Below are 25,696 nucleotides of genomic sequence, written 5' to 3'. Positions count from 1 at the left end.
CATAAAATACAATACGATGCTGTACAACCCTAAGTTCAAGATAACCAATTTTTCCCCGCCCTCTAGGAAAGACTATTACCTTTTCAGGTAAACTCCAAAGGAAGTACTCGGCCTGCATTTTACAGGCCATGTGGTTAAACCCAATTGCTCGCTCTCTCTCTCTCTCTCTCTCTCTCTCTCTGAGAGGAAATGAAATCTCCCTAAAACAGCAGGCTCCTGTCTCTCACATTCACTCTAGGACCTATATTCAATGTATTTCAATTGTTTCTTGACCGTTTTTTTTCTTTCAGCAAAGTGCATTAGTTTAATTCCCATGGGTAAAATATGCATATAATGACTTCGCTGTAATATCACTATCTTAATATTTACTCAAAGGCATGCCCCAAATGCCACCATTTCTTTGAGTCAACACACCGTGAATCCTCCCCTTGAATGCAAACATTATCCCTACACAAGAGAATGAATGTTTTTACCAAATGAGTTCCAGTTATTTGGAGAGACCAGAGATACCAGAGTGAACAGGTAAATGTTGGTAAGTGAAAAGAAAATCAAGAAAGACCCAGAAGATGTTCAACAAATTGGGCCTGTCAGGGAACAATGTGAACCCATGGTATACCCCAAGAAGAGGACTGGAGGAAGCAAGAGAAGACTATAACATATATCCAAAGTTCTTCACGGTAAGTCCTACTCTCATACACTACAGAGAAATCCCATTCCCAAAGTCCTCCAGATGAGAAATGTTTCAAGAAAAAAAGATGGGTCTGTGAGGCTACTCTGATTTGACCCAACTAGACTACCCAGTCCATTACATGGTCTCAACTGCTCATGCCTTCCAGGTCACACCAACTCATATGGCTCCAAACATAGCCCTGGAGACTACTACAGTCCCCCACATCTTTTTCCATTTCTGTTGTCCTCCCATCATGGGAAGAATGGGTGCCACAGCAACCACCCTTCAGACTCTTCTGGGAAGCATCAACAAAACCTGACAACTGCTGGCAAAGCTGGCTCTCTCCGATTCTCATAGGCACGGGTATATCTTATTCCAGGCAACAACAAGTGGTTTCTCAGAAAACAAAGCACTCTCTGCCAGCCTCTTCACCTCACCTTTTATTGTAGCCTCTCTTCTCTGTCCTACTGTAGATTCTGCTACTGCTGCCCCTCAGCAGACTCCCTCTGTGACTAATCTCCCCTCCTTCATCATATTATTTTCAGCTCACCACATCCCTCTCTCTTGTCCCCTTCAGATTCCACCTCACCTTCATGTTTACTGTCAACCTTCCCATCCTCTGATACTCAGCCTCTGGTTCCCTGGAATAATGCAATGAAATGCAAAATGCAAAAATGCCACCCCCAAAAAACCCATATATACTAGTCCCATAAACACCGTGTACATTTTCATGCAACTACACAATTCAAACCCTGCCCCATTCTTCTGGACACAAATATGCTTCAGCAACCTGCCACTCCTCCGTGACAGCCTGAAATCATGCCTCTCAGCATTTTCCTCCTGTGGTAAACTTCTGATCTGCTCAGAACTTTTACTTGACCTCGGCCCACACTTATCACCATCTTAAATTCTTCAGCTGATTTTGGAAATGAGAAATTTTAAGCAGGCAATTAAAAAAGACTAGTAAACCTGCTCTTGACAGGACTAGACTTAACTCTAATGAGATAAAATGACAAGCACATGGCTTGCTGCCAAGGCATCATGAACAGTTTAAGAATTAGATTCAAAATAGCTGATACAATCTGAAAGGCAGAGCGACCTTTTACACATTTTATCTTTTGCTTGGTTTGCACTGTGTGCAAGGTATGAAACTCAAAATATTAAGATACCAGTTTAGGAAGAGACCTTCAATTCAAGATTTACAAAGAGGTGTTGGAGCAGATTACTAGAGCATTAGACTTACTGACTACATGCAACTATTTTTATCTGCAGTGAATATGAAATACATAACACACCATTTTCCTAAACTTTATGCACTAAATATATTTTTTTTTGTCTTGAGGACAAAATGATCATTCCTTTGCTAAAATGCTTACACCTCTCTCACATAGATATTTAAACCTAATAATCAGAAGAGTAACAGGATACCTATAAAAAACTATGTCATTTAAATGTAATACATTAAGAGGCACCTAGGTGGCAGTCAGTTGAATGTCTAACTCTTGGTTTCAGCTCGAGTTGTGATTGAAAAGTCATGAAATTGAGCCCTGTGCCAGGCAGGCTCTGCACTCAGCTTGGAGTCTGCTTGGTACTCTCTCTCCCTCTCCCGCCACTCAAATACATAAATAAATAAATCTTTTTTTTTTCATTTTAATTTAACATAATACATTAAAATCTTTATACACATTTGAAAGAAACCGTGTCAGTATTCACATTTTCACATGTACCCTCAATCAAAAAGAAATGCTGTTTTCCGCTAAACATGCGTAATTTCAATAAAAAGGGTTTCCCATAGCAGAGAAAAAGTAAATTCTTAAAACATGAAAAATCCTAAGCATTCAAAACGCTTGAGATTCCCTTTATTTCACTTGCCCATAAAATTAAGAGCGTCTGTCCTATAATACAAAAAAATGAAAGAAACTGATTGTCCCATCATCTTCACTCTCACCCCACCATCGCCACCCTTAAAGCAACGGTTCTAGTCCTGGTAGCTCCACAAAAAGGGTCTTTAATACTTCAACCCCTCATCTGGTTTCTTGCTTCAGAAACTACTGCCGTAAACCTGACACTAGAGATACATAACGGAGATTAATGCAGTGTTACCTTGAACAAGCAATTAAACAAGGCTGAAAAGCAGCAAGTAAACCCCCAAACCGTTTGCTCTTTCGTGATAGGAAGCTGAAGATAATCTTGTTTACTGAACATAAATCACTTGCGATCTGGCCGCATTCTGAAATGATATTCCAGATGGAAACGCTGCAAAGGCAGAAGCTGCTTACATGAGTATTTTCGTCCAACTCTAAAAACAAACTGGACCAGTTTTTCTAGTTGCTTCTAGGAAAGCGATCACTTTAAACCAGGGACATGATTCAACAGAAGGGCTTCCCTAGACCCATTCGGCTCTATTTCTGGTCCCACCCCTGCCCCCATCCTTCTTCTAGCAGTATTAGGTTTCTCCCAACTAAGGCTGCTTCCTCCTGCTTCAGTATCTATTTAAAAGTCTTCAGGCTGCAGAGGGCAAACTCCATTGATCAATCTTACCTTCTCACAGATTTTTGTGGTATATTCACATTTTGGGGGAAATAAAGTCAAGACACAGTCCTTTCATTTGTGTGTGTATATATATAATTTTTTAACTCTCTTTAAGGCTCTGTTGATCCAGACAGGCCTCTCACAGAGGCTGCTGTGTTTGCTAGGGTTCGTGTTCACATGCTGCCGGTTAGGAATAGCTTGGCTTTACTTTTCATTTCCTTGAGTTAAAGTCACTTAGACAGAGAGGCTTTGAGAGCTACAATGTGCAACCAGTCAGTGACTTGTTTGTTTAAAGGTGCTATGTTCACAGCCGAATATTTTGATCGTGCTGGTTAATTCAGCAACCAAAGGTTTGTCAGGAGACCTTCTTTATTACTCTCTTGCTACTAAATATCACAGGAAATGCCAGTGATCCTGATACAGATCCGCTATGCCCCAGAAATGCCACTCTGAGGCACAAGTGGGGCCCTGCTGAGATAACCAAACAGGACACCTGGCAGCTGAGTCTGTCCCCCACCCCCCTCACCCCCATTCCCCTACCCAATGCTGGGGGGTGGTGGGGAGGACCTCATTTGGTTTTAAAGTACACTGTAACCTGAAGCCCTGAATTAAATCTCAGACCCCATACATTTTAGTTCTTTATTCTACAGCTCATACACAGTTAAACCCAACAGTACAAAACATCCCAGTGGACCTTACTCACATCTGCCAAAACCTACATTACAAGCTCCTACCAAACTTCCATTTGGTCTGATTTTCCACTCCTATATGCTGCACTCATTCCAACCCCACACCCATCTTCTGCACCTCACAGGAACTATTACTTTATCCCCCAGGCAAGGTAATCAACTCCCCAGGCACCTAGTGAAGACTCTTCTAGTACCTGTCCACACCGCAGCAGACCTGATACAGCTTTTGCGTTTTCTTCTAGGACCAAAACCACCACCCCTTTCTCCCAGGCCTGCCACTTTCCTCCAAGGCCACAAAGCAAGCCGGAAGCTTAACTTTGGGTAGCTTCACCACTGACAATTTTCTTCCCACTCAATGTAATTCAAAGTTCTGAGGCCTAAAACCAAAGAATCACAAAGCCTGAGATCCAGAGCTACACAAACCTGGCTTTGCCTCTGCTCCTTACCATCTCTGTGACATGGACAAATAACCTCTAAGTTTCAATTTTATCTCTAAGATGGGGAATAATAAGAGCATTTCCCTTTATGGTGAAGACAGAATGATATAATGCCTGGCACAGAGTAAGCTCTCAAGAAATGTTAGCTATGTTTATCATTATATTAGTACCCAATTATTGTTATTACTACAGGGACAAATGGCATAAACTGGTAGCCTTCAGACCAAATTTGAACTTTGTGAACTGGCTGTCACAATATATTTTGCTTGGTTTATTTATTACCTTTGGAGGGGTAAGCATTCTCCAGCCGGTCACAGTCCTCATCACTTGCCCTTAAAATCTTATATTGTCATTATAGTACCTGTCTGGTCCCTAAGTTTGTGATACTCATCTCTCTCTTTCCAAACTAAAGGCCTCAGAGGTACATGGGAATTTTTTTTTTAAACAAAAACATCACAGAATTAGGGTAGCTAGACATTATTCTAAAAACAATACCCTTTTAAAAACCAGAGCAAGGAGTCACCAATTTCCAAAAAGGTTAAGACCTATCAGTCAAAAGGCACATAGGTGACAGGTGGGGAAAAAGGAATAAATTCTACTTTGTAGTTTTATGGTCAGTAACAACTTCCAAAACATGGAGAATTTGTGAGGTTCTTCTAAAACACAGAATCCCACTGTTAGCTTTGCTGGTCTGGAACAAAATGGACAGAGCAAACATAATACCAGCAGATCAGAAAACATACATCAAAAGCCAGGCTCTTCCCAAAGTGCAGAAAGCCATTACCCAGGCAATTTCTTGTTCCAAATGCACTTGTCAGAGGTCAAGGTCTTAAATTCACCCATAGCTTTGTACATATCAAAAAGTTAAGTTGCCTGACATTTAATATTTTTTCTTTTCTTGTTAACTTAGCCCATAAAGATTTTCCAGTAATGATAAAAAGATACAAGTAACATCTACCTTAATAACATACATCATTTCAGAGAAAAAAATACACTGTATAAGGTACAAAAAAATTAAACTCTGTAAGACTCTAAAGATATGAGAGATTGGTATAAAATTAAATAACCATAATTCTTTTTATTTTTAAAAAAGTCTCTCTCTCTTATCATTCCCGAGAGGCTATCCATTGAATACATTCTCTTTAAAACAAGATCGTTTGCTTCAAAATACAGTTGACTCTTGAACGAGATGAGATGGGTTTGAACTGCACAGGTCCACTTATACAGATTTCTTTATAGTTCTGTAAATGTACTTTCTCTTATGGATTTCTTAATAACATTTTCTTATCTCTAGCTTATTCGATTATAAGACCACAGTATATAATACACATAACATACAAAATGTGTATTAATCAACTGTTTATGTTATTGATAAGGTTTCTGGCCAACAGCCCACTATTACTAGTAAAGTTCTAGGGGAGTCAAAAGTTATACACAGATTCTTGACTGGGCAGAGGGCTGGCACTCCCTAACCTCCAGACTGTTCAACTCTAAAATGAAAACAAACGGGCTTCTTTCAAGGTTTGCAAAACTTTTCAAAATAACTACAAAATAAAAGGTAGACAAGGTCAAAATGACCATCACCAAAACAAACACAATGATCTTATATGAATCCAACTCATATTTATTCGTTATGGAATGTGCACACCCTCTGGTCTGAGAATCCAAAGTAAATATAATTAAAGTAATTTACACAGAAAGAAAAAAGGAGGGCATGCTCCACAATGTTAACAGTGATTATTTCCAGAGGAATGGATTACACAGGGTGTTTTCTTCCTTGTGTATGTGTGTGTTTTCCAAGCCTTCTGCTCTATAAAAATATTATTTCTTTCATTATCAGATGAAAAGTATTTATTTATATATTTTAACAATACTACACCTGACTACTACTGAGGATCAGGGTATATCTTTTAAGGGGCCGCATCCCTTAAGGAGTCAAAAGTCAGTGTGCAGGAAGCAGCTCTCCACCAGGTAGTCTTTTGCTTTGCCTTCATTACCTCTTCCGAGAAGTTTAATGACCACCTCTCCTCCCCAGAGTTCCATAGCACTGACCTCTATACCACACAAAGCTCGGGACCTTTCTGCTGCCAGCTGGATGCATTCTCTAGTCCTCAACGCTTCTAGCTTATACTCCAGGCTACCTTCAGTCGGAACTACATTTTCCATTTGTTTCATAGACTTCTACTGAGTTGGGCATGGCCCTCTTGACACAGCAGACTTCTGATATCTATTTGTTAAACATAAGTGAAATTACTCATCAGCCAATTAATTAACAGAAGGGTAAACCTAGCCTCCTGCTTCTTTGCCTTTAGAAGCAGCACTGTCTCATGTGTAACAATGAAGACTGAGATGTGGTCCCAGCGACCAAGATCAGGGCTACTGAGGTGAAGGCTTTCAGAAAAGCCACAAAGCCCAAGAGGAAGATGCAGCTTCCCCCTGAGTCAGCCCTGGACTCCCAAAGTAAGAGAACAGACCTGGGGGTGCCACATCCCAAGAGAGCAATGAAATCCCCGCCAGCTCCTGTATCAGCCTAGGGAAAGTCAGGTGATGTTAGCTGCGGACTCCTAGTCCAGCTTTACTAATCCATACAGAATTCCGTCAGCAAACAGCAAGAGGCAAGAGCAGCTGATCCCTTCTGGGGGATGACCTACCCACCTCCCACGACAGCGGTGGAGATCTCAGTTGACAAAGGCTGTGAGGCACTAGCAGAGGCTTCAGGGTTCTTAGACAAAGCAGCGTTATTACAGTGACGCTGAAGACTGGCTGATCATAGAGGCAACGTCCTTATGCTCCTTGGCTTCAATAGCTTTAATTATATTTACTGTGAATTCTCAAACTGGTGGGTGTACAAATGTGCAAGGAAAAATAGGAGTGTGCGCGTAAAATTAATCCCACCAGGTGCTGGGAAGCTACTACTAATCATTAACACTGTGAATTTGGAATTGCTAAACTGAGCTGCTTCCGAGTCAAATTATCATCTATACAAACGAGTTGAGGATGTCAAGGGGAGGGATGAGTTGAGGATGGCAAGGGGAGGGATGGGATGGGAATTTGACCTCCCAGTGAGACTGGGTGGCTTCGTCTGTCCCAAACCACAGTAAAAGGATGATTCCTGTTTTGCCACGGTAAGCCACCAAGAATTGCATTGGGGTGAAGAAAAATAAACCCCACATCAAATGTTTCATTTTCACACACAAATTAAAGCTAAAGGGTGTGTTTATAAATATTCCTAATTCAATCTCTTTGACTTTAATCTTTCAGGCAGTTGCAATGAACATTTATGGTCAAACATCACTCTTCCATGATTTCAAAAACGCCTTTCAGGAAGCATCAGCGCATCTCTTGGGATTCTTGTGTCCTACGACCACCTCTGCTTGAGATTTCTGAGGTCTAATTTGCCTAACTCCACTTTCTTCACTGGAATGTAATTGTTAGGTATATGAGTGTTTTAAACAAACACAGCTGTAAACACTTAGGAAAAATGAAAATTTGCTAGGGTTTGGGGGGTGGGGAGAGTAACAAACTTACTACCCTTTTCAGTTTTGCAAAAGTGCTATTCCAGTCTTTGCAGTGAGAAATGCCTGCATTTTGCCATAGCTGGTCCCATATTCTACAAGCAGACCCCAAAGTTACCTACAGCAGCAGAGTTCTTGGCCCAAATAGAACAAAAAATGGCTGCCAGTCTTACACACCCATAACTCCAAGATGATATGCCTGAATCTAGAGGCATAAAGAGGCCACATCAGAGCCTTGTGAGAATCAAAAATTTTTAATTAACCTAGTGATAATTAAAAGGTCATAGTTTATCACTACCTTCCTACCACAAAATCAAGAGGGCACTACATTATACCTGAAACTTGATACCCAGAAATACCATCTCTACTGTCAAAAACAAAAACAAACTAAAAACAAGTGTTGGCAAGGATGTGAAGAAATTGACACCTGTGCACTACTGGTGGGAATGTAAACTAGTACAGCTGCTATGAAAGCCAGTATGGTGCTTCCTTAAAAAATTAAGCATTAATTAATAGAATTACTACATGATACGGCAATCCTAAATCTAAATACATACCCAAAAGAACTGAAAGCAGGATCTTGAAGATATATCTGTACATCAATGTTCATAGCAGTATTATTCACAATAGCCAAAAGGTAGAAGCAACCCAAATGTCCATCAATGGATGAATCAATAAACAAAATGTGATGTGTGTATATAGATATGTACACACACACAGATATAGAGATATAGAGATAGAGATAGAGATGATATAGATATACACACACAATGGAATAGTCTGTCATTAAAAGGAAGGAAATTCTGGGATGCCCGGGTGGCTCAGCGGTTGAGCATCTGCCTTTGGCTCAGGGCATGATCCCTGGGTCCCAGGATCAATTCCCACATCAGGCTTCCTGCATGGAGCCTGCTTCTCCCTCTGCCTGTGTCTCTGCCTCCCTCTCTCTCTCTCTCTCTCTCTCTCTCTCTCTCTGTGCTCTCATGATAAATAAATAAAATCTTAAAAAAAAAAAAAGGAAAGAAATTCTGACACATGCTACAACATGGATGAACCTTGTGATATTACGTGAAGTATAATAAATCAATCACAAAAGAAAACTAGGATTTCATGTATATGAGGTACCTGGAGCAGTCAAATTCACAGAGATAGAAAATTAGAATGGTGGTTGCTAGGTAATGGGAGAAAGACAGAATGGAGTACAGAGTTTCAGTTTTGCAAGACAACAAAGTTCTGGAATGAGTGATGGTGATGGTTACACAACAACATGAATGAACTTAATGTCACTGAACTGCACATTTTTAAATGGCAAAAATGGTAAAATTTATATGTATTATAGTAGGGCTATATTATTATATTATTATTGCTAGGGCTACCATAACCAAGTTCTACAGACTAGGTGGCTTAAGCAACAGAAATTTATTTCCTCACAATTCTAGAAGCTAAAGTGTGAGATCAAAGTATCAGTAGGGTTGGGGCTCTCTGAGGCCTCTCTCCTTGGCTAGTCAATGGCCATCTTCTCTGTGTCCTCACATGGTTTTCCTTCAGCAACTGTCTGTATCTAAATTTCCTCTTCTTACCAGGACACCAGTCATACTAGAGTAGGGCCCATTCTAATGGTCTCATTTTAATTTAATAACCTCTTTAAAGGCCCTGTCTCCAAATACAACCACATTCTGAGGTACTAGAGGTTAGGACTTTGACGTAAGAATTTGGGGAGACAGAATTTAGCCAATACATGTATATTTTACTACATTTAAAAATAATACTAAGATAAAATGTAATAGGCCTGGGGAAAAACACAGCCTGTGGGAAGGCCTTGAGGAAGAAAAAGGATGGTGATTCCAGGAAATGAAAGAAGGCCCATGAGCCTACAGCAGAGGGGAAGTGATAGTATTATCAACAGAAGACAAATGAAAAGACAATTCTTGAAAATTCATTTCAAAATTTACAAAAACTCAAAAAAAAAAAAAAGTAAACCTTCTTACAGGAACAGCCATGACAAAGAATAAGCAGCTTACCTAAGAAGAAGTAATGCTAGTTACCATGTATCAGTAATTCAAATTAACTTTTGAAAGACCTCTGCACTCAAAAATAGATCCGTTCCTTCCCAGCATTATCTTTGTATTCTTATTAGAATCCTAAATTTTCCAAAAAGTTCTTTTTTCCAGCCTTGGGTTTTTTTTAATTAACATTATGGTGAAACACACATTAAGACGTACATGTTAACCATTTCATGAAGTTTTTATTTATAGAAATATCATCACTTATGAGAAAACGTCCCTTAAGCTAACCTCAGGGTACACTGTTAAATGGAGAGAAGACTGGGTAGTAATTAATGCTATCATTTTATATCAAGCCAACTTAATCTTCCATTAAATTTCATAAAATTTCTGAAATTTGTTAACCACAGGGTCAAGAAAAATACCAACGGTCTCACATTAAAGATCTGGATTGGTATTCATAACCCAAAACCCCTGCTGGCCGCGTGCTGGGCAGCCTGTGGTGTGACACCACTGAAACAGACCTGTCGGTCCCTAGCATCCTAATCATCGTCCTCCAACTGTCATAGTATGCACTCCAAAGAAAACGTCTGAGGCACTGAATGTCAGCCAAAACTTTTCCACAATAGAGGTAAATCAGGAGGAAACAAGGAAAAAAAGACTCCAAAATGTTTAAAGGGCCAAAACTTACTTCTCAATTTTGTCCAAGAGCAATCATGAACAGAAAGCGAGAGAGAATGTCACAATCATACAGGCAGAAAATCGACTACTGGACATGAGCACTTCCTCCTCCTCCTCCTGGCAATGGACTCTGCCTACCAAAAAAAATAAATTCCATCACATATTATAGACATATATGCATATATACATGCACACACTTACATATCCAGGATATGGAAGAAACACCCACCAGTCAGTAAGAGAAGACTAACTGGAAAAACATGGCAAACTTCCATAGAAAAGAAAGCCAGAAAAATTAATAGCCATTTGAAGATATATCTTTAACCTCATTAATAATAAGGAAAATGAAAATTAAAGTCACAATAATGTAAATTATACAACATAAATTACACCTCAATTTCTAAAACATACAATAAGATGATCTCACACCTACCATACAGTCAAAAATTTTTAAAAATCTGATCACAGGTGTTGTTCAGCCACAGGCTACATCATACATTCTGATACAACCACTGGCAAATAGTCATCATCACCTAGTAAAATTAAACATGCATAATTTCTATGACCTGGCAATTCCACTCCTAGGTTTACACAATACTCTCCTATATATACAACAGGAACTATGTTCATACCAATCTTTCTCATGATTGCAAAAAGTTGAACATAAGTGTCCCTCAGAGATAGAAAAGATAATTAAATATGGTATATTCTTTTAAGATTTTATTTTTATCAGAAAGACAACATACAAACAGAGGGAGGGGAGGGGGAGGAGGGGGGGAGAGAGAGAGAGAATCTCAAGCTGACTCTCCACTAAGCACAGAGCCCAGGGCTCAAGATCATGACCTGAGCTAACCAATAGTCAGACACTTAACCAACTGAGCTAGCTACCCAGGTGCCCCAATATGGTGTATTCTTATGATGCAATTCTATACAGCAGTAAATAAAATATAGCTTCATGAATAAACATGGATAAGTCTCAAAAACAGAATCTTGAATAAAGCGACAAAGTACAGAAGAATACATGTTATAAGATTTCATTTCTACAAAGAAAAGGAGCTAAAATTAAACAATATATTGTTTGAGATAAATACACATAAGGCACATCCTTTTTTTTAAGAAAAAAAAAGGCAATGACTAAAAATTAAAGGATAATGGTTACCACAGGAGGTAGAGGGAATGAAGAAGACACAATCAAGGAAGGACACATAAGAGTTTCATAAGTACCAAAAATATAATATTTAAAGCTATCTAGTAGGCACCAGTGTTCACTCTATTATTTTTTTTAAATTATACATACACTGATATATTCTCTTGTATATGTATGTACATATGTATATCTCTCACTTCAAAAAGTAAAATAAAAGCCAAAAGCCAAATGCTATTTCTTTTTAATAAACAACCTGGCAAGGCTTCAGTTTCAAAATGGTTGATGGCCTGGTTGCCCTTCCTGAATTCCTAATGAAGTGAAAGCTTCAAAAAACAAAACGGAAGAATTCTAAGAGATTAAAAAAGGTTTGCTGGAAAAGAACTTCAAATGGACAAGAGACTACAACAAATTCTAGGAAACAGGAAATGGGAACATGCCGACAGATGGAGCATGAGGGGAAAGCAGCTACTCAAGGGCCACCAAGGAGACAATCTGCTCCACAGAATCCCGAGGAGACTCTGGGCTCAGAGACAACAAGTATCACAGAGTGAGGAGGATGACACAGAGCAGGAAATACAGGGATGACGCGATGACAGTTCCCAGTGCCACACCAGCTCCCTCACCCTCTCACAGAGTCTCCAGGTAGCTTGGCCAAGTATAATGACAGACAAAACATCTGGGGTTCATCTCTAAAGGAAATGAACCAGTTTTGACAGTAGGGAGTGAGAGATGCTTTCATGAAGGCTTCTGACATGAATTTTGGTCCTCAGAGTAAATCCTCCTCATTAGGGCATTTTTGGAAGAAGCAAAGCTGCCAGGTGACCACTCAGCCCCCGCCTCTCAACTCTATTTGGAATTGCCGCTTAGAGGAACCATACAGCTTGGGGTAAGAAAACTACATACGGATATTTTTTAAATAGTAGAGCAAACTCTCCCAGTCTCTCATTCTTTATTATGAAAAGGCGACCAAGCCTACAAGGAAAATTGGTAACATTAGGGAGAAAAAAGCCGGGATGAAACAGTTAATTCAGGAAAACAAAAGAGCACTTTAAAGGGAAATCACTCGAATTCAATTCAAAGATTCCAACAAGATACTACAACCATTAAATAAGAATGGCACACAATAATAATAAAATGATTAAAGAATCATGAAGAACTTTCTTTTAAGATTTTATTTATTTATTAGAGAGAGAGACGTGTGAGTGGGCAGAGGGCAAGGGAGAGAGAGAATCTCAAGCAGACTCTCCACTGAGTGTGGAGCCCCCTACATGGGGCTCAGTCTCAGGACCCTGAGATCATGACCAGAGCAGAAACCAAGAGTCAGACATTAGGCCCACTGAGCCAACCAGGTGGCCCTAATGAAATACTTTTTAAATAATCTTGATAATATGATTACCAAAATAAAAATTCAGTGAAAGTAATGTAAGATAAAAATGAGGAAATCTTTCAAAATGTGTAATGAAAGACAACAGAAAATAGAAAAGAACAGATCACAAACAAAGAACCAATGCAGGAGATACAATATCCAACCAGATCTTCCCTGACCCTAACCTTGACTGGTCAGTGAGCCCAGCATAGATACCTGATCCAGGAGAAATAGATCCATCTGTTGAAATAACCCAGTCAAATTGTCCCTTTCAAGAATCTGACTTATGAAAAATACAGGCTGTAACATGAGCCTAAAACCAAAGGTCACATCAGTGCTAATAGGTATAAACATATTGGCCCATGTAAGAGAAAAGGGAATAGAGAGGTAGAGAAAGACAGAACAACGGAGGAGGCAATGTGCCCCTGATTCTTGACTTTTTATCCCATGCTTTAGTCCCTAATGGATCCCCTGATATCACTAAGATCAGCTGTTAAATCCCACATTTTGAGGTTTTTAAAATTTTTATTTAAGTTAACTGAGCAGGCTGCTATTCTCTGCAACCAATAAAACTCTGAGTAAAACAGTAGGTATCTATTGGAACTGCACAGTAACCAAGAGATACCACATTATGTCTGTCTTTCTCTTCACTGATCATCTGTGCAGAACACAATATTGGCTCCCACTGCCTGTCATTCTGTCAGCATCCTGCACAAATGTGAGCTGGGTGGTGCTGTTGAACATCATTAAGATTATATGTGATCAGATACTCCCAATAATTAAAATGTCAAAATCCAAGAGTAAACATATAGTGTATTCAATGAAAACTCAAAACTGTGAACAATTGAGAAAAGGAAGAGAATATTAACTTGCCTTACAATATGGAACAAGAGAACAAATGGCTCCAGATTTGGAAAGAAAATGAACAAATTAATGTCTTTTGTATCCTCACAGAGTTTTTCAATCAGCCTGAAAAATTAGAAAGCCATGTAAAATTTCTCTTTTGATGACATGAATAAAGCCTGATTTACTTAGAAAGGGCAAGGAATGCCATTGTCTAGACTAATCTGCACTGAACAAGGAAAGAATATTCTTTGAAGTTCAGAAAATGGAATGGAACCCTTTTGCATATTTGGAAGGTAGTTTCATGCATTCCCTAGATAATCAGAGTCAAACCACAGCATAAGAATCTCAAGCCAACGTCTAAGACCCTGAAAAATGAATACTATGCAACTGAGCAGGGGCAGGATAACCACAGGTGAAGGTGAAAGTTGGAGTGTGACTGCTCACATGATAAGCAGCCACCACGTCTTGTCTTTCCCAGACTTTCTGATGTCAGAAACCAGTAAAATTACATATATACACATATACAGATTCAGACACACATACACAGAGACCCACATATTCCATATTCCATCAATATGAGTTTTCTATTTTTCAAAGTAAAGGTGATTCATTGAAGCCCTTACTACATACTATCACCAATATTTGATTTTTTTTTTCTTAAGTAGGCTCCACACCCAGTGAGGAGCCCACATAGTACCTGAACTCACAACCCTGAGATCAAGACCTGAGTTGAGATCAAGAGTCAGACGCTTAACCAACAGAGCCATCCAGGCACCCCTCATTATCATTCAATTTTTAAAAGGGACATTTTAATGCCCCCTCCCCAACCAAAAAGGAAGAATTTGATCTTAGTACTTCCTACAGCCCAAAAAAAAACTTCATCACAAGCTACTAACTACACTTACAGTGAGTCACTTTTGCACCACAGCTTAGTGGGTTTCGCTTTAGCTGTGTTTTGGGATTCATTTCCTCACCCCCCCCCCCAGCTCATCATTCTATCAGCCCCTTCCCTCAAAAAGGTTATATTATAAAGACAGGAAAGCAACAAATAGGCAAATGGAATATTAAAGAACAATGCAGCATTTGGGAGCCCAAAAACATAATACAGATGGCTTTGTGTAAGGGTTGAAAGTCTCTCTGGTGGATTAAGAAAAACAATTTGGATAGGCGAAGGAGGAGAAGCCCCACCACATGATCATGATGGATGACAAATGGTGTAAACAGAGGTGCTTTAAAAAAAGAATGCAACGCTTTAGGAGACATGAAGGGTAGACCCCCAGCTGAGTACACAATGGGCCAGGGAGTTGTGCGATGGAACTGAAAGGTCTGAGTGAGGGGTTTCACTGGATGCCAGGCTGCAGAGCTGGGACTTTGTTTAGAAGCAACAAGGAATCGCCAGTAGAACTAGCAGGACAAATGAAGCATATCAGGAATATTAACCCGCAGAAGCTACAATCTTAGTAATAAATTTGGGGAACATTAAGTAATTTCCTGGGCAGGTAGGAAGTTACTTCCAGTTCTGGCTCAAAAAGTTCGATTTGAGAAGATTCAGGCCCATCTACCTTATGTGGAAATATACTGTCATCATTTCTGTACCAAGAGCCTCGATGCCAGTGACTATCTAAATCCCCTTGAAAATCATCTAATCTGCTCTAATTTGTATGGCACCCAATTCCTTTAGGGTTTTGCTCTCAGTGTCATTGGTGGAAATAAAATCATGAAAGAGAGTTGTTTTAGAAGAGGATGAGAAATGATCCATTAACAGAAATGTCCACTAGCAACTAAAGATTCATTTGCCCAAACAATATTTATTGAGCCCCTGCTTGGCATCTACGATGTGCCAGACACTCGAACAAAAAAAGATGAAGATCCTTGCCTTTGTGAAGCTTACATTCAAGCAGGAATAGAGAGACAAACAACAAACATAGTAAATACTTCATAGAGTTTGTAAAAAGTGCTTTGGAAGAAAGATATAAAAGGAAAAATAAAGATTGGCACTAATCTCAAAAAAAAAATCTAAATGTTTTTAACAATGTTAAAAAAAAAAAAATCACTACTTGAAGCTAAGAAAAGGGAGGAGTTCCCCAGAGAGTGGACTATTTGGTTAAAGCCCCACCTACTTCTAAAATTCTGCCATTCCAGGTTATGGATTTGGACATAAATAACCTCAAGCTTCTTGTTTCCACAGACGGTTCGATCAAAGAATCACAGAATTGCATGGACTTGAAGAGACATCAGAGACCCACCACCATGGAACGAACTGTCATCTTCCAGATGAGGAAATGGAGACCCACAGAACTCAGGTAAAGTCATCGTAGAGACAAAGAGGACTGAGAGCCAAAGAGGAGTTCCAGAACTCTCTAGCTTTTTCTGTAACTTTTAATGACAGAAGCTCTTTTGGTCACTTCAGAAGAGCTTCAAACCCCATTGGAGGCAATGAATAAAAAATATTTTTGGTTATATTAGTATATGGTTTTGCTGTATAATGGCAATAATAAGAAACAGCCAGCACTTATATAGCACTTACTTTGTGCTGGATGCTCCTCTAACTCCTTGTCATGAATAATAAACACAACCACCCTATGAGGCAGACTCCAGTCAGTGCTTTAACACCATGTTAGCCCCCTTCTAATTATTTATACACAGTCTCTAAAACATAATCTTTATCATTAATTAGGAAACTAAGGTCTCGAGTTTTCATTTGGCTCTAGCAGAATTAGAACATGCTTGTATGTCAAAAATGCAACTATTTAAGATTCATCTGAGGAAAACGTGCTTTAGAAGAAAATTTGAAACGATATAATATAATCATTATCATGCTAAATAATGGGTAGTTATTAATTGAATTAAGGGTCCTTGAGGTTTGCTTTCAACCACATACTATTTCAAAGACACTCTTTCCAGACCCTAAGCAGTTTTTTAAAAATGAAATTCTGAAAAAATAAAAATAAATACAAGTAATAATAAAAATGAAATTCTGGCAAGGCAGGGGCTTCTTTGTGTTGTCCTTTTTTTTTTATTGAACAAATCTCACATTTTCAGTGGAGAGTAAGGGAGAGGAAAACACAATGTTTAAAAAGTTCCTTCTCTGGTTAGAATTTTTCTAAGCATTTGATATTTACAGTTTCACTATTAGAATCATGATACTTACCAATAACATATGATAATGTGGAATAACTGATAAAATACATCTTTTTAAGTTTTTTTAAAAAACAAAGATTCCCCTTCTCAACACACAACAAATATAGATTTTCGTAAAATTATTTAAAAAAAAAAAAAGCGTTACCAGCTATGTGTCTGAAGTTGATGATCTTTTGCCTTCAGTTAACCAGGTTCATTTTCATTTCAATGGACTTTCCTATAAAAGACTTTTGACTATGTGCCACATACTATTATAATTCACTCTACATTCATTAGATGTACTGGAATTTAATCATATAGAATAATAGTTGAATACATGGATCATTGGCTACAGCTCACAACCATTTTATTACAACTATTCTAGAGGTGATGCCATCTGCATTACACAGTAGGCATAATAACTACAGTAGTTATGTGCACAGATCTCAAAGCAACTTCTCCATCCACACTGATTAGACTGCTCCTCTCTTAGTATCATTCCCTTACCCTTTTTTTGAGAGAGGAGAGAACTGATCCTTCCTACTGGAGCAAAGCTGGGAGACGCCAGGCTCCGAATTTTGATACAGCAGTATATTTAGATATGACACAATGAGGAAAATAGCATATGTTGGTTCCAATATCTCATCCTTAGAAGCATCACATTTCATTGTGCCATATTTTCAAACATACAATCCCTCTGACCCTCAGCACATTTCAAAACCTTCTCTGGCATACTGCCTATTTCTTTCTCCTTGTCCTTATCACCATGGACGGCCCAACATGGAGCTATTTTTGAATGACCTACTAATGCTCAATTCAGCCATTATTTGAGTGCCAAATGTGTGCAAGGCCCTGTGATAGCAATGTAAAGAATATCAGGAAAATTGGTAGAATTCTTGTCTCCAAACAATTTTTAAACTAGTATGAAAAGGTAAGTGTACCAATGACTACAGCAACAAGGCAGAAAGAGAGTCAGAAGGAGGAGGAGGAAGAAGAAAAGTAGGTGGGCACGGCCTCTAAGCTCAGCGGCAGCCAACATGTAGAGGGAAACATGATCGGTTATAAGATTCAGTGTCCACAGGGTAAAAATAAACCAGCTGCTCAGAGAGAGAACAACTATTTTTTGACACAGAAATCAGAAAATCAACCTACAGTTCCTGACAGAAGATTCTGTTAAATGTAATAAAAATCCTAAGGATGTATATCTTTTTTTGTTTGTTTTTACAATAAACAATAAGTTTGAGTAGATCTGAGAAGACCTAATGAAAATCAAGAAATTCAACACAGAGATGAGGCAGGAGAGCAGGCCTCAGCTCTACCATGACCACAAATTCCATACTTGTACCATTCAGAGAAGATACTGCAGCATTACTGCCACATTTAGAATAACTGCATTTCTTTTTTATGGAATGGTATGGGGTCTAAATAAGTAAATGCCACTGTATTATATAACTAAATTCACTTTTCCTTATACAAGTTGAATCACAAAGATATTTTGATATCAACAGTTCATACTTCACATAAATAGAATGTAGGTCATCAGTCTGAAACAACCAAAAATGAGTTACATCTAGGAATTACAATTTTTAAAACAAAGTTCCTAAAAAATATCTCATTATGATATTCACTTGATTCTACAAAGGTTTTTGTACCATTCAAGTTTATATCAGCATAGGTTTGTGTCTTCTTACTTTATAAGAACTAACAAAGTAGTTTGAGGAAGGATAACACTTTTTCGGGTTTAAAATTAGGGGAAAATTTCTACTAGAGAGTAAATCCAATAACAGCTATCCCTATACTTGGCTATTTTAATTTAACAGATTTTTGTTAAAATATGTTTAGTTCTTGATCTGGTCACTGAAAGCGAAAGTCTCCTTCTAAAGAATGGAAAAGATCTTCCTTAGACAACAGAATCTAGGAATGATTGGTGATGAGGTCAATTCTTGTTAACTAACCAGTGACCTATTCATTTCTCAATAGTGAACAACCCACAGACATTACACAGTCTTCTGCAGCACAATTTACACAAATTGATTAGAAATAAAAGCATTACTAGATCACATTAGTTCCAAATCCAATGATTAGTCCTCAGCCATCATTAACATCAACTCCAAGATCCTACATGGACCAAATATTAAAATTTATGAATTACAGACAAAAAAATTTGAATTCTTACTGCAAAAATTCATACCTAAAAACGAATAATTGACCAAGAAGAGATAGAGAGGGTAGGGTCAATGTGCAAATATTTACTCATGAACTTGGCTCTCACTATTGCCTCATGTTTTATTTGGTTCTGCAGTCTGTGGGTATGTACCATTTCCCTAAAAATTATCAAGTAAGTCAAGGCTCATAGAGAACAATGAACATATGAACTTAAAATAGGATACGTCCTTGTATTTATAGACTGATCTTTATCTTCTTAGTACATCTCACTTGTGCGTAAACAGCATAGGAGCATTATTTTTTAGCCCTCGTCTCATCCCACAAGGAATTTGAGGTGACTAATGAGAAACTCATATATGAAGAAAACCAAAAATTATGACAAAGGGAACTATAAATTAGGGAAGAAAATGAAGACTATGGCTGGGAGAAGAGATATTAGAATAGAACTTAGAGGCACCTGGGTGGCTCAGTTGGTTGAGCGTCTGCCTTCTGCTCAGGGCGTGATCCCAGGGTCCTGGGATCGAGTTCCGAATCAGGTTCCCCACAGGGAGTCTGCTTCTCCCTCTGCCTGTGTCTCTGCCTCTCTCTGTGTCTCTCATGAATAAATAAAATCTTCAAAAAAATAGAACTTAAATATGGAGACCGTAAGAATTTGATTCTGTGCTTTCTGTGCTTCCCAGCAGCCAACACAAAAAGGGTGATGTGACCAGTTCTACGATTTTCATGAGGAACAAACATTTGCACCCCTCCAGGGAAACAAAGCTGTTTCCCATTACTTACTTGAAAGAAATGCTCTAGGAGACACCAAAAGATAGGATGCAAAAATGTCCCAATGTTATCCCAACAACAAATGGGGTCCCAAAGCTGTAATTTTTTATGTTGTCCCTGATTAATACTGAATTCTACAAAGGAGTCCAGATAAAATAGCCCAGGAGCACAATTTTTCAAGCCACACAGTGGATTGAGCTGGGAGTGCAGGGCTGGAATCCAACAATGTAGTTTAAGAGATTATTAGCACTAAAGAACAAAAACAAAAATAAAAGTCAATAGCCAAGGGGCACCCGGGTTAAATAACTGCCTTCTGCTCAAGTCGTGATCCCAGGGTCCTGGGATCGAGTCCTGCATCAGGCTTCCCGCAGGGAGCCTGCTTCTCCCTCTGCCTATGTCTCTGTCTCTGTCTCTCTCATGAATAAATAAATACAATCTTAAAAAAAAAAAATCAATAGCCAAAATTACCAGGTTCCTAAGTTTCCATCCTCACCTCCTTTCTTCTCTTTGAATAAATCAGTCCTTGGCCAATGTCATCTATCCTTACAACTAGAGCTGCTTAATTATAACCCCAATCTACATATTCTAACCCAGAGCTAAAATCTTATCTTCACTTACTTCACTTATCGGACACTGTTACCTCAAAGTCAGTGAAGCACATTAACAGGCACATTAACTCTACAAATCCCAAACTAATCTAAGCAATCTGTCTCTCAAACACATTTTCCTTCTGTCATCTCTCATTTGCATAGAAATCCTATCTGCTGTCATCTCATCTTACATTCTTGAAATCAATGTTTCTCCTTCTCTACCCCAACTTCCCACATCTGGACAGTAGCCTGCCTTACTATTCCTACCTGTACAACGGCCCCACTATCTCTAAGCCAGACCCAGGGACCACCATCCTAGGTCATATCACCATTAGCTCAAGGCCAGCACCCGGGCCTCCTGAATTATCACTCAGTCACCTCTCCCTCTCCACCCTCCCCTGCCAATTGATCTGACACACTGCTGCAAGAATAATATTCCTAAGGCTGTGATTATGTCCATCTACTAAAAAAGGCTTCAGCAGGTTCCTCTGCTTATCTGAAGCAACCCGAGATATCAAGCCTAATGGCTTTCTCTCTCCCACACACCGCCTACCACAGCCAGCCCCTAAGTCTAGCCACTCCCTAAATAAGCTGGATCTTTCCACTTTTGTTCTTGGTAATGTAACCATGAGATGCCCTTCCCTTCATCTCTGCCGTGTTTAAAGAATTAATTTAAGTGTCACCTCACTCAGGAAGGCTTCCCGAATTCTCTGGATGAGACGTAACACTTCCTCCTCTCTCCTTCCCCTTGCACTTGTCTACAGCTGCCATCCCTCACAGTAATCACCCACATCTATCACCAGTGTCTCCCCTGTCGAGCCTCTACTTGAGCCTCCTCCACCACTACCACCCTAGACACACATCTGGTCCTAAGAGCGCACTGCTCGTGGCGATCCCTCAGCCCTCTCCTGACAACACGCAAGGCCTTCACAGCTGGCATCGCCCAGAGCATGTAGTTCACACATCATTGGCCACCACACACTCTGAATCATGCTGTAGTGGGCTGCTGACACGTCTGTCTCCTCCAGGCCAGGTATCAAACCTTACTTATCTTTGCGATCTAATGAGCCACCCAGCTACTCTCTGCACACCACCCTGTTTTCACTCTCGGCAGGTCTTTTCTTGCTTGTTTATGGTCTATCTCCTTCCCACTGGAACGTACACTCAGTGAGAATGCAGACCTTGCCTGCTTTGTTCTCATCTGTGTTCCCAGCATCTAGAACAGCGCCTGGCACAAAGCAAGTGACCAAAAGCCTTACGTGACTGATAAACAGATGAATGACTCTCCGTGTCTAGCCCAGTCCTGGGACACCATAGGTGCCAAAGCAGCATCGGCTGAGTAAATGAATTCTGTCTTGTTTAACTTATTTTTGTATATATTTTACAGGCTCTGACAGTTAGTGATCTTGATACAGTCTCTAGCTCCTGGCACAGTGCTTAACACATGTTGGGCCCTCAATAAACTTCTATTAAATTGCATTGCTGGTTCAATAAAAGCCCAAGTAATTTATTAATTTATCTTCTTGATCTGATTTTGTCTTGTCAGTAAGAGGAGTCTATTTTTTCTTATGCCACATAATGCCTTCCTCCCAGAAGAAAGGAAGCAGGGCGGGAGGTCCAGATCACCAGCTATGCTGAGAGGTCTGGGTTCAGATCCCAGCTCTGGCCTGATCACCCACACAGCTTTGAGCATACCATTTCACCTCATCACTCTGGCTCAAAGCAACCTATTTACTTCACAGCTAAATGAACCATCAGTCCTAAATCCTTTATTACCCCTTCTTTACCAGTTTTAGATTGTTTAACTCATGTTAGAATATTTTAATAGGCCACCTGGGTGGCTCAACTGGTTAAACGTCTGCCTTTGGCTCAGGTCATGGTCCAAGGGTCCTGGGATCCAGCCCCGTATCAGGCTCCCTGCTCGGTGAGGAGTCTGTTTCTCCCTTTCTCTCTCCCTCTGCCTCTCCTCCTGCTTATGTTCTCTCTCACTCTCGAATAAAAAAATTTTTAAAGAATATTTTAATATACGTTGTCTGAACTTGAGTAGATCCTTATGTAAAGAATTCTTAACATAAAATTGTAGAGGATTATGGTTACAAGGCATTAATTCTCCATTAAATTTTCATGACCTCAGGGTGCTTCAGTGCTGGCTCAGTGAGCACAGTGACCTGAGCACAATACCACCATCATTCCTAGGACTTCCCGGAGCTACAGCAGAACACTGTCCCAAGATGGAACCAACTTGCATGGAAGAGCAATTCTCTTTCCCGTCACACCCCCTACAGGAAACACCAAAACAATCAGATACGCGATAAGCATAAGAACTGTACCCATTAAATACATTACATAATAACATGACCCCAGCTTAAGGTTGGATAATTTATAGAAACCAAAAGTAATAGAGAGCTTAATGTTCAAGTACATCCTAGTCAAAATGCAGTGGACAGAATTCAAATCCCTGTGAGAGACAGTAATTCCCTTTAGAGGCAAGGAATGGTTGACCAGGGCTCACACAGATGAATGTCACTGATTCAGGTACGAGGTTATGACTCAGGAATCACTGAGATTCACAGACAGAAAACCCAGTGAGTCCTCTGTACAAACACAGAAAGGTCTTTCTGTAAGAGCTTTGATGAACAAGAAGCAGTGGCCTGCCAGAAACAAGTTAGCACAGAACCATGTTTTTTTTTTTTTTTTTTTTTTGAAGACCAAATTCAAAAAGCTAGTTCTCTCACAAATCTTGATATTAGTGCCCGGCACAGAGGGTGTGTTTGCAGAAGGAGGTGCAAAACACACATTTGCATAAGTAAATACTGTGGGCAGGGAAGCAGTAGGAAAATGTAAGCCTTTATTGGCAAGTAGGAAACCAAACAAAAAGCTAAAGAAAGCCAAATCTCTGTTGTTCAGGGGTGCAAGCAAGAACACCTGACAGTCAAAGGTCAACAAAACTTTTGTTACTGGCCACACAACTAAGACTGACCACCCAACTGTTAGCTTACAGAGCTGCCTCCTACTCTACAACCATCTGTATCATGCTGAGTTGAGTACATTTTCCCAAAGGCGAACAAGTGAAAAGTACAGGGCTGATGGTTACCTGAAAGGAGCCATGGCAAATGTTCTGCTCCAAAATAAACCTCGTAGCAGCATTTATCAGTACAGTATATCCCAAAGTGTTCCCACAGATTAAAAGGCATAGACCTATGTGTGTTCATCTTAATTCGGTTATTTCTGCTCAAGATCAATGCTGATTTAAGCTATCAGGGGAGAAAGGGAATACACACAACTTCTTTCCAAAATCAGGAGGCAAAAAAGGGCAATTCCTAGTATGAAAGAAGTGCTGGTGACTAAATCAACAAAAGTACAGAATAAATAATCTTGAATACAACTTGGCAAGAATCCCAGATACTTTGCAGCAGAAGAATATGGTCCCTGTTCTGTGATCTTTCATACTAACAGGGACTGTTGCAAGACACAGAACTCAACATCTAAGGAATTTAAAGCACTTTATAAGAGTTACCTCAATCCTCTATTACATCCCTTTCTGGTTAAAAAAAAAAAAAATGCAGGACTCATTTTGCCCCATGGAGGATGAAAAGCATAAAGATGAAGTGACTGACTTAAGACAGTAAAATGCATCCTTCTGCCTCATGGCCAGAAGCAAATGTGAAGCATCCTTTCAACATGAAGAGCGACTTCATGAAAGATTTCAACGGAAATGTAGCAGAATCCACACATCGACAGGAATATTAGCCCCTTCAAAGACTACATACTGATTACAAAAATACCCACCAATGCTCAACATATTTTAGGAACAACTCTTAAGGCTACCTTCATGTATATAACATCCTTTTGAAATTTTTAACTGTGGCAAATTGGGTTCTTTGAAAGTGGAATTCGGTATCTGGAGGTTAGAAGTACATTTAGAATCATCAAGCTGGATTCTCTTTTGGATTTTTTTTTTAAGATTTATTTACTGATTTCTAGAGAGGGGAGGGGCAGAAGGAGACAGAATCTCAAGCAGACTCCATGCTGAGCACAGAGCTCAACCCCACAACCCTGAGATCATGACCTGAGCAGAAATCAAGACAGATGCTAACCAAGCCACCCAGGTGTCCCATCAAGTTGGATATTTTTAATCAAAAGGGTAAATATTTTTCTTAAGTGGCTTGTAAGCTCCTTCTGAAAACAGTTCTTAAATAGTTCTAGGGGAGCCTGGCTGGCTCAGTAGGTTAAGCGTCTGCCTTCAGCTCAGGTCAGGATCTCAGAGTCCTGGGATCAAGCCCCACATTGGGCTTCCTGCTCAGTGGGGAGTCTGCTTCTCCCTCTGCCCTGCCCCCCTACTCATGGTCTGTCTCTCTCTCTCTCTCTCTCTCTCTCTCAAAAAATAAAATAAAATATTTTTTAAAAAATTGTTCCAGAATTCCTTTCCAATAGCAGCAGCTATGGAATAAGCAGGCAACCTCCCCAGATGACCTCTTTGAAAGGCATATTTCATTTCCTACAACGTCATTGCTATTAGCATTGTGCATGTGCTTCATCAGTTAGGTAAGAGCTATGCCTGATACTATTTTTTTTCATGTTTTTCATTCATTCAATAAATATTTATGGTGCACCTAATGTGTGCTAGGTCCTGTGCTAAGTAAGTCCTAAGGAAATAATGGTGAACAAAAGCATGCCTACTACTTGTCCTTATGAAGACAATTTACATAAGCACATAAATTATAACCAGTAAGTCCAATGGAGGTTGGGGGGGGGGGTGGATATTCATGGTGATGTAAAAAAAGATTCACTATAACAGTGAGACCCAAATAGTATAAAGAGGGTTCCCCGAGGAAACCAGGTTTGAGCTGAAGATAAATGGGAGTTAACTAATTAAGCAAAGGGAACTGATAGGAAGAGGTATGGAGATGGTAGGGGGGGAGAGGAATGGTTTTCTGAGTAGTGAACAGCATATGCAAAGACTATGTCTTCTTAAAAGAGTATGGGCACACATTAAGAACTGAAAGAAAGGGGCGCTTGGGTGGCTCAGTCAGTTAAGCATCTGCCTTCGGCTCAGGTCATGATCTTAGGGTCCTGGGATCGAGTCCCACGTTGGGCTCCCTGCTCTATGGAGTGTCTGCTTCTCCCCTCTGTCCCTTCCCCGCCTCCTCATGCTCTCTGTCAAATAAG

At 39.6% G+C, this 25,696-nt stretch overlaps 1 protein-coding gene and 1 long non-coding RNA gene across 8 annotated transcripts in view; one reads left to right on the top strand and one right to left on the bottom strand.

Moving 5' to 3' along the window:
• FHIP1A (FHF complex subunit HOOK interacting protein 1A) overlaps positions 1-25,696 on the bottom strand; it is a 233,138-nt gene that overhangs the window by 182,184 nt on the left and 25,258 nt on the right. For 4 of the 6 annotated variants that reach the window (XM_035698864.2, XM_035698865.2, XM_049094213.1 and 1 more), the window contains exon 1: positions 10,535-10,661. The exons of 1 other annotated variant lie outside the window; for it this stretch is intronic. The gene's annotated coding sequence lies outside the window, so the exon portion shown is untranslated. Of the gene's footprint in view, positions 1-8,965; positions 9,024-10,534; positions 10,662-25,696 lie in introns of those variants that run through there. One more of the 6 variants, XM_035698863.2, reaches the window with a different exon arrangement.
• Positions 9,035-25,088, top strand: LOC125752540 (uncharacterized). Of its 2 annotated transcripts, XR_007402345.1 has the most exons (4): positions 9,040-9,157; positions 10,254-10,474; positions 16,072-16,186; positions 22,662-25,088. It is a non-coding gene; the product is annotated as an uncharacterized LOC125752540 (long non-coding RNA). The 2 variants fall into 2 exon arrangements; XR_007402344.1 differs by lacking the exon at positions 10,254-10,474 and having other exon boundaries at positions 9,035-9,157.

The sequence above is a fragment of the Canis lupus genome, chromosome 15 (assembly GCF_003254725.2).
Source record: "Canis lupus dingo isolate Sandy chromosome 15, ASM325472v2, whole genome shotgun sequence".
Classification (NCBI taxonomy): domain Eukaryota; kingdom Metazoa; phylum Chordata; class Mammalia; order Carnivora; family Canidae; genus Canis; species Canis lupus.
Note: the sequence above shows the minus strand (reverse complement) of the source record. Positions and strands in the feature narration are given on the sequence as shown.